At 38.0% G+C, this 13,624-nt stretch overlaps 1 long non-coding RNA gene across 1 annotated transcript; it reads left to right on the top strand.

The window, feature by feature from the left end:
• Positions 1-1,004: 1,004 nt before the first annotated feature.
• LOC117076814 lies at positions 1,005-4,250 on the top strand. The gene is made up of 2 exons (XR_004434481.1): positions 1,005-1,190; positions 3,325-4,250. It is a non-coding gene; the product is annotated as an uncharacterized LOC117076814 (long non-coding RNA).
• The last annotated feature ends 9,374 nt before the right edge of the window (positions 4,251-13,624 follow it).

Raw genomic sequence — 13,624 nt, 5'->3', positions numbered from 1 at the left:
AAGGACTGAGAGGGAGCAGAATGCATGCCATATATTTGGCAGCATTTTATAGTCAAAAACAAAATGTTGCCTTCATAAAAACTAAATCTAACCTCAGGGAAAACAAAGGCAAAAAACAGAGGATCAGATCCCTGAATTCTTATGAAATAAATATAAAAGAACATCCAAATAAACTAGCAGTTAAAAAAGGCAACCAGAAATGATAGTTATGTTATCGTCCAGTATTGCATGTCAATTGTGTGGTAATCACTGTATTAGGAATTAAGAGAAAAAAAAAAAACAGATAGATAAAGGGATAGATAGCCCTTACCCTTGAGTTCAAAATGTGTAGTGGGTACAGGACCAACATATAAAAGATGAATACAGAAACATGGAGAACAGAGAACATGAGTGACTTCTTCTACTATAGACACTTGGGCAAGGCATTGGGTCACTCAAAACTTGGGTCTAAAACATTTAGTTTGTCAATTGAGGGAGAAAGAAAGAGCATTCCAGGTAGAAGGAATAATATGCTACACACAAAGTCATGAAAAGGTTTGGCATGTCCAGGAAATATTGGCATGGCAGAGGCATCAGGGGTGTGTGTGTGTGTCTGTGTGTGTGTGTGTGTGTGTCTGTGTATGTCTATCTGTTTGTGCATATGCACTGTAACATGGGAGACAAGAGAGGCAGGAGATGAAGCTGTGATGAAGCTGGTAAGGCCCACATTGTGAAGGGCTAAAGAGCTAAAGAATTTGAGTGTTATTCTGAAGACAGACTAACACGGGGAGCCAGCAGGGCTTATTGGGTGGTGAAACAAACCAATAACTCTCAGGGCACATGGGAAATAAATAGATGGAAGACAGGAGAAACCAGAAGCTGGGAGATCCATCCAAACTGATGATGAGGAGGGTAGAACTAAGATGGGACAACAAGGATGGTTTAGAGGCCACAATGGAAAGATGTTAACTGACATCAAAAACATCTGTTAACTGACAAGTGAGAAGAACATCAAAACATCTGTTAACTGACAAGTGAGAAGATGAGAGGGAGGATGAATAGATGCTGACATAATGATATTATATGGAGGAAAAGTCATTTTTTAAAGATCACAAAAGGAGAAGAAGGTTCCAGGATGAACCACAAAAACAGTAACTTAACTTCTGTCCTGGGTTCTTTATATTAAATCTCACCACAAACCCATTTTACAGGTAAGGAAACAAAAACCTGGAGAGATTAGCTTCCCCCTCCCCGCCCCCACCAAATCACACATTTGGTAAATGTAAGAATTTTGCATTGTTTTGAACATATTATGACTGGTGAGCAACCAGGAGAGGAGGCCCAGCAGGAAGTTAGAAACATGAATCTGGAAATAGGAATGAGTGCTTGGGGCCAGAGGTATAGACATGGAGCCAGTAGTCTGAAGCCATAGGAATAGCAGCTCAGTCAGAGTGAGAATAAATAGAAACAACAGAGCCAGAAGGACCTCCACATTAAGGGGCTAACAATGAGTGGGTCATTGAAAGAAATAGGAAATAGCTGAGAGGGACAAGAAAAACTAGACTGCAAGGTCCAAGTTTCTAGAATCAGAGGTTAATCAAACCCTATAAAGATATGGAAAAGATAAGGACTGAAGCAGGCTATGGAATTAGAAAATTAGAACTCTGAAGGAAATGATTCATAACCTTCAAAAACTCCTAAATACACAATTCTATACCATGACTATGGAAATTAGATTGGGTCCGCTATCACATTGAGGCAGAGGGACCAATGTATTCCTTTAGCAGAACAGTAAAAACTGAGCTAAAAGCAGCATGAATATAAAATGTCTACAAAGGAAATAGCTCTGAATCTAGATCATTTGAATTTTATATGAATTTTCAGTCATATTTTTTTCTGAACACTACCATTATGGCAGTGTGGCACAGTGACAATAACATCCATAAGGAGAATTATGTTTTCGTCCTGCATAATCAGAACCATGAGTACGTCACCGCTCTTCTTTGGATTTCTGTTTCCATATGTATAAAATGATAATCTCTGTATTCCCCTCCAGTAATAAAAGTTATTTGATTCTATAGAAGAACTAAGACAATGTTAACCAGCTGACCCAAAACATATGAGACTTCATAAGGTAATTAAGAAGTCCCCCTCAAAAATGCATTTTAGCTACTACTTGAAATGGAAATTTTTTTCTCTTACCATTTAAAAATACTGTTGTTAGACTTACCTAGAGATTTATTGCTGTTGAAGTAAAATATTTTAAGAGTCACTTATTTGTTCTTGCCAGTTAGTTCATGTTGTGAACTTTCATTTTTAACACTTCTTTCTTTCTTGTTATATAATTGAGAAGCTGGCTTAATACCTAATGCCCAAAGGAAAGACTTCTGTCTCTCGTGGATCCCCCCACTCAATATTTCAATTTCAGTAATTTCACTGGCAAAAGAACACATACCAGAAGTTGCCAAAATTAATATGTTAAGTAACTAATATGTCAAGTATATCTCCAGTTTCAATTGGACAAGTCAACAACTGAATAGGAAAAATCAGGGTAGGGAAGAAAGAGAGAGACAAAAAATAGAAACAGTGATTTTTAACAAATAATACTATGCCTTTAAGAGTAGAAAGTGAAACAGCAAAAGAAAAAAAACAAAACAAAACACCAATTATGAATTCATCACAATACAAACTGAAGTAACAAGCTATTTTGAAATTATCCCTAAAACAAACTTAAAATAAAATGCAAAAGCATCGAACTTTCTCATCACTTTTTAAGAAAAAAAAAAAAAAAAAAAAAAACAGATCCCAGAGGCTCTGAACCAAACTGTTGGCAAAAACATAAGTCTCTTATGGGCATTTTGCCCAAAAGATGATTTCTCCAAAACAAAACATCCACTATTCATCATGGAACCATTAATTCTATTCTTGTTATAAAAATCACATGACTTTCAAAACCAAATTGAAAACTAAAGGCCTAAAATAATATCACAAAGCAAAAGCACATAATAATGAGAGGACAGCACAAAAATATATTTTGAAGTAATATTTTACATTTTTGAAAAGTCTACTCAATATTTTAAATATGATTTCACACTTATTTTCTAAAGTACTCAAGGGCTAGAAAACAATGAAGGGCTTTGCAGGAGGATTAACAGGATTTGAGGGAAGTCAATGGCAAATGTTGAAAATGTTGATCAAATTGTATGGTTTACTGGGCAATAAATTATTTTTCACCTTATTTCCTCTTAATGAAGATAAATTAGGGAGGTAGGTGATTGTAGGCTGAAGGAAGACATCCAAACAACTACCCAAATGGTGTCTTATTTGTTGCTACTTCTCTTTCAGCTGGGAGAAGCTTGGTCCACCTCAGCCTTGGGCCCATGCTTTTATACCTAGTGTTAACATTCATTCTGGATGGGTAGAAGGTTCTGCCCTCTTTCAGACAACAGTTATTGCTATGGTTTGAATGTATGTGTCCCTCCAAGATCCGCATGTTGGAATTTAAACCCCAAGGTGATGGTATTAAGAGGTGGAGTCTTTTGGAAAGTGATTACGTCACGATGGCTCTTCCCTCAAGAATACATTAGTGCTCTTATAACAGAAGTTGAAGGAACCCCCCTAGTGCCTTTTGCCTTCTCCATTCCACCATGTGTGGACATAACATTCGGCCATATGAGAATTTAGCAAAAAGACACCATCTTGAAGAAAAGAGACAGGCTTCACCAGACACCAAATCTGCTGGTACTGTGCTCTTGGACTTCCTTATCAATTAATGATTCTACGGTAATTTGTTATAGCAATGGGAACAGACTAAGACAGTTACAGAGACACACACTTGCATTGAGTGTAAAAGGAGGGAAACTTACAGTCCTTTTAAGCAGAAACCAAGCAAGTTGCTAGACAGCTGGCTGGTACACCTGGAAGATGAGGGGGATGGTGTGCGTGACAGTTGCAAAGGAAAAACCAGCAACAGCAGGACTTCTAAAGTCTATTATGCCAAACTTTGATCCATTTGAAGATGGCAGTGAACCACCTCAGAATTTTGTTTAGTTTTCTTTACAACTGATCATGCCTGCTTTCAAGAAGCTTTGGCCCTCTCAGGGAGATTTCCTTGAGACAATTTCCCATGGGAAACCAAAAATGGGCCTTGACTTACATTCAGGGTCTTATTGTTTAGACTGAGTTTACAAAGCTGAAGAGGTTGATGCCCTAAAGTGTGAGAAACTGACCCCTCAAAATCAAAATGAATTCTTGCAAGCAGCTGCCACATTGCTCAAAATTGAAATGTGGTTTGCTTACCGCATAGTGCCACTCTCTTTCTCTATGGAGAGCCCTTTGATCCATCCCTCCTCCTCTCACTGCCTTAAGTGGCATGAGAAGGATAATTCAAGATAGGACAACATCTCCCTGCTCCCAAGAGGGATTAAAAGCCATACATCTATTGAATATTTTGAAGAATATTGGGTAGGGAAAGGATTCCAACTTTTGTGGCTCTGTGGCATTCTAGCATGTGAGTTATCATCCTAGTGGGTCCCATAGGGTGAAGATATGTCCAAATTTGAGTTGGGGCAGAGATCATGGTGGGGAAGGGAAGTTACCATAACCTGAGGGTTGAGCCCTCTGTTGTTTTAACATATTGTTGTTTTGGCTTCCACTGCTGAAAGTGTAAGTGTTGATGTTTTACATGCCTATACTGTGAATGCTTGCAAGTACCAAAAGGGATTTTAGTGATTGGAAACAGCCAGATGTAGAGAGGTGCTAATACTTCTGCAGTCCCACATCTTCAATGATTCCTTTGAATTACACATCTCCGTGACTCTAATGTTGCCAATGGGAGCCTCTGGCAAAGGAAGGTAGCCTCCACTTGGAGGTGCCCCTTAGAATTTGGGCTTCGCCTCCTTAACACAGCTACCAGCAGATAGGCCTCTTTTGAAAAGCAGCTATTAGTTTACTATTGGGTGGGTTCTTGTTGAAACTGAGCACCTGACCCCCGGGGGAACTGTAACTCTTTGGCTGATATTTCAGTTTTGGCAAGATCAACTCAGACTCCATGACTAACAAAGTGAAAAGGGTCCAAAAAGCTCATTTGTCAAATAGAAATGATAAATCAAGAACACAGCCAGCCTGGCCTTGGTGACATCTAGGTGCTACATGAAAAGATGCAGCTTTTCTATTCCACCACTTATAGCAAGATGCTGGCTCAATGGAGCCCCTGATTCATAGAGGTTCCCCCTAATCACTTCGCCTGCTTCACCAATGGTTCAGCTAAGCTGAAATCTGCTGGTGTCCACTGGGTGGCTTCAACTGCTCAGCCTCAGGCAGGGCCAACTATTCAGAACTGAAAATAGGCACAGTCATCACTGCACTTAGTGGGCAGAACTCAAGGCTGTTCTCATAGCTCTGGCAAATAATACCCTTGATGAACCTTATTATATTTTTACTGACTCTTGAGTTGTTGCCATGGCCTGATATATTTTGGACTGTCACTAGGAAAACTACAGACTGGCAGAGTTTAAAACACTCTTCTTTGGCTCTACAAACTAATAAAACAAATAGTGGCTGCTGATTGAATCATCTGGGTCACTCATGGACATGGATGGACCCATTCTGTGTTGAAACTTTCTGTAGTCAAGTTGTCAATTGGGCCTGAACTGCCTAGATTGCTACCCTTGCTTACCTAAACCACCATCATAGCAGATATGGCAATATATCAACCATCACATTGGGCAAAAAGTAAAAAGTCCTGTGTTTTTGATGCATAGGCTACAATTGCGTGCCAGAATTTTGATTCCTGCTAAAAGTTGACCTGGTTGTCTTGCAATGAGGGCAGCCACACAGCATGGGTCACTGACCTTGATCGTATCTGTTTCTGACACATTAATCACATCTGCTCTGTGACCTCTCCTAGGGGTTGTAAATGCTGCCTTACTACAAGTAACACTTTTTCAGGTTGTGTATTGGTGTTCCAGTCTCATAAGTTTACTCCGAGCACAACATTGTGGCCCATGAAACTAATCTGTTGTATTTCTGACTTTATGGGCCACTTGGTATCTGACAACAATGTGCCTTTTATTGCAAAACAATTCAACAATCGGCTAGTAGTCAGATTTGATGGACCTTTTATACTTACTATAATTCTCAAGGACCTAGAATTATTGAACGTTGGGGCGATCTCCTCAAAAATTGACTCAAGAAATGTCATGTCTGACTGTACCTCCCACACCTTCTTCTGGTTCACATGCCTTAGTAAGGCAGTTTGGTCAGTAAATGCAGGTGTTCCCAGAAAGAGATCATCTCCTTTCAATGATATCCCAGATAAGAGTCAGAAGGAAAGTGCTGGGAGCTACTCTGAAAATCTGAGATTCCACCTGATCATTACTGGTCATGATGATGCTTTTTTACCTAATGGGTAGCCCTAGGGAAAAGTCCTTCTTTTCCCTAATGGTAGCTGGTACTAGTAGATGGGGCTGGCCTGGTTGATATACCTTCTGGGAGGCTGCTTAGTGAAAAAGAGGCAGGATATTTGAACTTAATTCTGGTTAACAGATATGGATTTACTTGTTGCACTGACAAGATCTTAGATAAAAAAGCTAATGGCTAATTGGTTGAGTATATTACTCACCAAGTGCCCCTACAGTGGTTCATGTGGGCCAAAGTAGGGTGGCATAATGGGTCTCTTGCATATTTTTTAAATGCTTTAGTCCCTTTTGTATCTAGTCCTTCTGGAGGAAAGCTTTGAATTAGCAATGATTGGAAAAAAGATGAAGTTATAGCTTCTGAAATGGGACACAAAATTACAATTGTAGGGAAAGCAACAATTCTAGGACCTGGGAACACTCTAGTAGCTACACAGAAGGGAGGAACTTTAATGATGGCTATCTTGCAAAACAACCCCTGGAGCTTTCATTGCAAAGGAAAACAACATGATGTTGTTCTCCCAAACTGTTGCCAGCACCTTACATTTAAATTAAAGTTGAAATTAAATTTGACTGCTAGGCCTGCCATACCTCAACAGAGGAATCACTAGTTAATCACTATTCTCCTTTACCTTACTGAGACGTTTATGGAAACAGCAAGAGAGCCCCAGCTCCTATACCACAGCTGGGTGTGTGTGTTTGTGTGAGGATACACAGACACAGACACACACACACACACACACACACACACACACACACATGAACCCACCTACCAATACCCCCAGGTATCTTCCCCATTTCTCATAGAATGAATAGTTGTTACTGTTCATTCTGTAGTATGGACAGATGGCACCCAGCTGGTGGTACAAACAGCACAGGAGTGCCCCTGGGCATCCCCTGCATAAACCAAGAACTAGACTTAAGGTCACCTGTTCCTGTGACTGATGTTGGTCCTGTTTGAGGTGGCCTAATAAGTGTTAACTTGTCTCTAGAAAACATGGTGACTTTGACCTTTTGTAAGAGACTTTGGCATTTAAGGAAATACCACAAATCACTCTTGTAGACTTCAGGTGACTGCAGGGATCTCTCCAAAATGAGGCTTACCTTGGTTATTCAGGAAAACTTTCTGGAGAGAAAACTGATTTTTTGGTTAAGTACAGTCTGAGGGCCCATGATCCCTACATTGGGAACAACTATGAGAGTAATTAGAAAAGTTGATATGAAGTTTGTGCCAGTCTTTAGCTAAAATGATTAATGATAACATCTTGGCCCTGAAAGCATTCAGGTCCACCTCAATTCACTGGCTATGGATGCTGCGAATGGCAACATTGTCCTAGACTTCCTCCTTGCAGGCCAAAGTGGAATCTGTGTACTTGCTCATACATCCTATAATGCTGGGACTAATGCTTTGGACAAAGCAGGAGGGTCAATACAGAAACTTAAGGAGGAGGACAGCTGGTCTCCTAACGCACACCTTTAATCATGGGATTTGTTTGGCTGGATGGGGCCAGGACCCTGGGAGGCACAGTTGAGGTTAGTACTTCAGCTTGGCCTCATTCTGGTACTTGCATTCTTATTCATGGTTGTCTTAATTCAATGCTACATGAAACAAATTGAACTGATTTCATTGCAGCTAAATGGCAGAATTGAACAAATATGAAAAAGACAACACATGCATAGGTCTGTATCTTACCTTCAGTATAGGAATATGCATAGTCTTCCCTTCAGAAGAGTTTACATGTGTACAGTTAGGGTGTACACATGTAAACATTTAAGGGAAACAGAATTATAATATACCAAACAGCCTATTTGTTCTAAGTACAGCTCTAGCTCTTCATGTGTTAAAATTACTCAAAGGCTGGTGAATCGTCTGTCTTGAGTGATCATGGAATCTGAATTTTCTTGAAATGTTTACATCAAATGTGTCCAATTTTGTGGTTTCCCTGGGCCACATTGGAAGAAGAATTGGCTTGAGTCACACAAAAAATACTAACACTAACAATAGCTGATGACCTAAAAAAAAAAAAAAAAAAAAAAGGCAAAAAAAGTCTCGATGTTTTAGGAAAGTTTATGAATCTGTGTTCATTCAAAGCTGTCATGGCCCACATGTGACCTGTGGGCTGCAGTGTGGACAATCTTGGTTTACATGCTTTTGGTATTTTCTTGAAATATTTGGTAATTTGTAATTACATGGCTTTGCTAATTCTGTGCTCTGGTCATATGTCAAGAAATTTTTTTCATCTAATGAACACAGTGTTTAAATATGTTCTTGGTAATAATATCTGAACATTTTATTTTACATACCAAAGTACCACATATGCTCAATTATAACCAGTCTGCATCCTATTTTGTTCTCAGTACATTTTGTTATACTTCAATTGAACTATCCAATTTCCTATAAACAATGTATTTAATTTCCTTACTACTGATGGTCGTTGCCTATTCAGTTTTCAGCTGAGAAAAAATCCTATCAATAAATATTTTACTTCTCTTTAAGGATTATAAAGTAATAAAGCCTGTTATAAAACTTCAAGCAGAAGAACTATATAATAAGAAATCAAAGTCCCCCTTCACTCATATCCTAATCTCTCTCCTCCTTTGCAAAATTCCAGTTTCCCCAACACATAAAAGTAATCTATTGTGATACTGATTTATGCTTTCTTCTTGCTGCAATTTCTCCTCACTTCTGTAAGAAAGTATCAAGGCTACTTCAACTTCCTGGCCTTAGGAAATGTTTATATGTGCAAAGCAACAGAAAATTTTGGGGTGGGGGGCATGGAGAGAATGGTTGAGTGGTTTCTTAGGAGAATATAACCTTAAACTCCAGGGTCCTCAGCCTTAGCAATGATTTGTCAGGCTCAAATACTTGGCTTTAAGAGACCACACATATGTGGGCAATCACCATCTCAAGGTGAATGAGTAGATAATTGAAGGTCTTCTCTGAATATATTGCCCTGCGCAAGGGGCCCAAACCTTGCACGATTTAGAATGAAGAGTTCATAACTAAGACTAAATACCATATCAGCTGATTAGATGGAGAACCAGGATTGAAGATTATAGAAAATATTTTGATATAACTTCCACATAACTCAGTCTGTGAAGATTTACAACCATCCGACACACACACACACCCCAACCCTGGCAAAACATTACTAACAATACTCTGTATCTGTTTAAGTTTTCATTTTGTTAAAGACTTACAGAACAAGCATTCATTAAAAAATCTGGATTTATTTCCTTTAAATTATACTATATTTGGTATATACACTGAATATATGTCACAGGCATGGTATTTATGACACATGCATAAAACATGTATGCTACTCTTAAGGCAAAATGCATCCGTAAGGATTTTAAACTTGAGTGGCATAGAATATGGTCAACATAAAATATTCAATATTTCAAGGTGAAGGTCATTAAAAGTTTTAGAAAATTAAAGCACTGCATGAGTTTAGTCTTCTCTGAAGGGATTTTATTAAATTCTCACTCTCAGAGGAATGAGGAGACTTCTACTTTTGACCAATATGATCAAGACAGAATAATGGGTTCCAAATTAATTCTACCTCAAACAACTAGAAAGCTGTACTATACATATGTTTTTACATATTGTACTCTGGCAGCACAGGACAGTCATTCCTTAAGATGGGAAGACAAATGAGGTGAGCTTTAAGGAATGCCCCAGCTTACTGTCTGAATCAGAGTTTCCAGACTGCAGCCTGGGGAGGGAGATCTAGCTGGGGCCATGAGGATACTGAGCTGGGAGTCCACTGAGGTCAAGAGCTTCGAGTTCACAGAGTACAGTACTGCACCCAGAGTGCCAGGTATCTGCAGAGGCACCCCTGCGATTCTTCAGTAGAGTACTAGTCATCAGATGTGTGCGAGGAAACCATGAACCTCCTGAAAGAGGAGCAATAGGTGGGGCTCACATGAGGATGAGAAGTTTGTGTTCCCACTAGCTGTAGTGTAAAAACCTCACAATCCAGACAGTATCATACAGAGTATGCCAAAATGTATTGCTTGAGTAGTGTGGCAACATTAGTCCTGGAGAAACACTGCTCTGCTATCACCAGGAAGTCACAAAAGAAAACCTGAAAGGATAAAACTGTTTTTAATACTTTTCAATAATTGTATTCCATGACAAAACTTGTGAATATTTACAGAAATGCAAAAATACCAAGTATTTAACAAGACAGAGTTCACATGTCTAGAATCCAATCAAAAGGGACCATTATTATAAAGGAACCAACAAAATACTACCCTTAATGAGAGTAAAAATATACAAACTCAAAAATGACACTCAGAAAATATTAAAAATTGCTACAATTATAGTCCATATATTCAAAAAGCCAGAGATTAAGCCTAGTATATAGAAAAATGTAAGAAATAAAAAAACTAGAGATGAACACTATCTGATATGAAAAATAAAGTGCATTTTAGAATAAAAGATCAATGAACTTCACGAAGTATTTCAGGCAGAAAGAAAATGACACCATATGGAAATTTAAAGCTGTATCATGGAATGAAGAGCATTAGAAAAGGAAAATGTAAGGGTAATACAAAAAATGTTTAAATCTTTTTAAAGGATCATTTAGCTTCTTGCTGTGATGTAGTAACAGGGACTATTATTCTTTCACCTGGAACAAATAAATAAACACACACATAGCAAAATAATGGAAAAAATGTCTTTTCAAAAGCAGTGGACATTGGGTAGTAAAAGACAGTGAACCCTCAGAGATGGGAAGCAAACAGAGTGAGCTTTATGACTACTCTGGCTTACTGACTTAAGTGAGTTCCCAGTCCACAGTACAGGGCGGGAAAAGTCATGCAAAGCTTGCAACCCCCTGAGGTGAGATGCAGTTATGAATCTGAGTAGATCAAGCTGGCTACAGTTGATACGGCAGGGTATCAGAGACAAGTGAACTGCACAGAGAGAGAAGTCCTGAGATCCAGAGACGTCTATCTTGAGTATTAAGCAGACTACGGATCACCATGGGTGTGAGTAAACACCCTCAGGCCGGGGAAACCACCACCCACAAAGATCAGAGGGCACTCCAAGCAAAAGACATGTGAAAAATTATACCAAGACATGCAATAATCAAGTTGGTCAAAATCAGTGATCAACAGAGACTACTAAAAACAGCAAGAATAAAAAGATACAACAGATACAGAAGAACAGAGATAAAAATGACAGAAAATTTATTGTCTGAAATAATTCAAGAAAGAAGATAAGAAAACTACATGTTTAAAACACTAAGAGAAAATACGTTTATCTGGAATTCTACACTCAGTGAAAACACCTTTCAAAAACAAATGTAAAATACAGACTTCATCAGACACAAAAGCTGAAATTTATCACCAGATTTGCACTCCAAGAAATATTAAAGAATGTACTTCAGTCACAATGAAAATACAAGAAAAAAATACAGGTCTACACAAAAAATTGAGGAGCACCAGAAATGGTATCTCCCTGGGTAGATAGGTAAGATTTTTTCCCATTATGTAATTCACTTTAAAGAAAAATTGCCTGGGCGAGGTGCAGTGGCTCAGGTCTGTAATCCAAGCACTTTAGGAGGCCAAGGTGGGCAGATCACTTGAGGTCAGGAGTTTGAGACCAGCCTGGCCAACATGGTGAAAACCTGTCTCTATTAAAAATACAAAAACTAGCTGGGCGTATTGGCAGGTGCATGTAATCCCAGATACTCGGGAGGCTGAGGTATGAAAAAAATCTCTTGAACCCAGGAGGTGGAGTTATAGTGAGCAGAGATCGTGCCACTGTACTCCAGCAGCCTAGGTAACAAGCAAGACTCCATCTCAAAAAAAAAGAAGAAAGAAAAATTACTGTTTTAAATAAAGTAATATGAGGTTGATGGTACATGCAACTTATATTTATAAGCAAAATAAAAATAGCATACAGGCTGGGAAGGGAAATATGAAAGGTTATAATAAACATGAAATGGCATAATATTGCTGTAAGAAGATAAAAAGTTATAGTATACAGAAATCTCTGGGCCCAGATGATTTCACGAAAGAAATCTACCAAACAGTTACAGAAAAATTAATAGCAATACTATATAATTTCTCTCAGAAAACAGAAGAGGAGAAAATACCACCCAATTTATTTTATGAAGCTAATATTGTCCTGATATCAAAATCAGACAAAGATAGTACAAAACAAGCAAAAACTACAGACTAAAATCTTTCATGAACATAGACATAAACATCCTTAACAAAGTATTAGTGAATGCAATTCAGCAATATATAAAAAGAATTATACAATATAACCAAGGGAGTTTATTTCAGGAATGCAAAGCTGACTCAATATACCAAAATTGAGCATGACAGTAACAGACTGAAGAAGAAAAATCACAAATACATTAATTGTTGCAAGAAAATCATTTGACCAAATTCAACAGACATTCATTGTAACAACTCTCAGAAAAGCAGGAACAGAGAGGAACATCATCGATTTGATAATGGACATCTATTAAAACACTACAGCTAACATATTTAATGATGTAAGACTGAATGCTGAATGCTTTCTCCTAAGGCTGGGAACAAGACAAGGATGTCTGCTTTCACCACTCTTGTTCAGCACAGTACTAGAAGTTCTAGCCAGTGTAATAAGTAAATAAAAGAAAATAAAAGGCATATATTTGGAAAGGCAGAAATAACACTGTTTCAGTTTGTAGATGACGTAACACTCTTTGCAGACACTCCTAAAAATCTACAGAAAAACTCCTAAAATTAACAAATGAGCTCTATAAGATCAAGACCAACATATAAAAATTGTGATTCAATATGCTAGCAAAGGGCACTTGGAAACTGAAAATAACACAAACCACTTATAATCAATCACAAAATAAAACATGCGTATAAATCTAACAAAATAGGTACAGAACTTGTATGGAGAAAGCCTCAAAAACGCTGATAAAAGAAATCAAGTATCTAAATAAGTGGAGTAACATATCATGTTTGTGGATTGGAAGATTCAACATAGTAAGGATTCAAATTCTCCCCAAATTGATATACAGGTTTAAAATAATTCCTATCAAAACCTCAGCAAGATTTTTTTTTTTTTGTAGATACAGACAAGGTTGTTTTAAAATTTATGTGGAAAGGGAAGGAACAAAAATAGTCAAAAGCTATCTTAAAAAAAAAAAAAAACCTGAGAGGACTTACTCTACCTGATTTCAAGACTTAAAGTAATTAAGACTATGTGATGCTGGTTG

Source organism: Trachypithecus francoisi, unplaced genomic scaffold, assembly GCF_009764315.1.
Source record: "Trachypithecus francoisi isolate TF-2019V2 unplaced genomic scaffold, Tfra_2.0 Lachesis_group5, whole genome shotgun sequence".
NCBI lineage: Eukaryota > Metazoa > Chordata > Mammalia > Primates > Cercopithecidae > Trachypithecus > Trachypithecus francoisi.
This window is presented reverse-complemented; position numbering and strand designations above follow the sequence as displayed.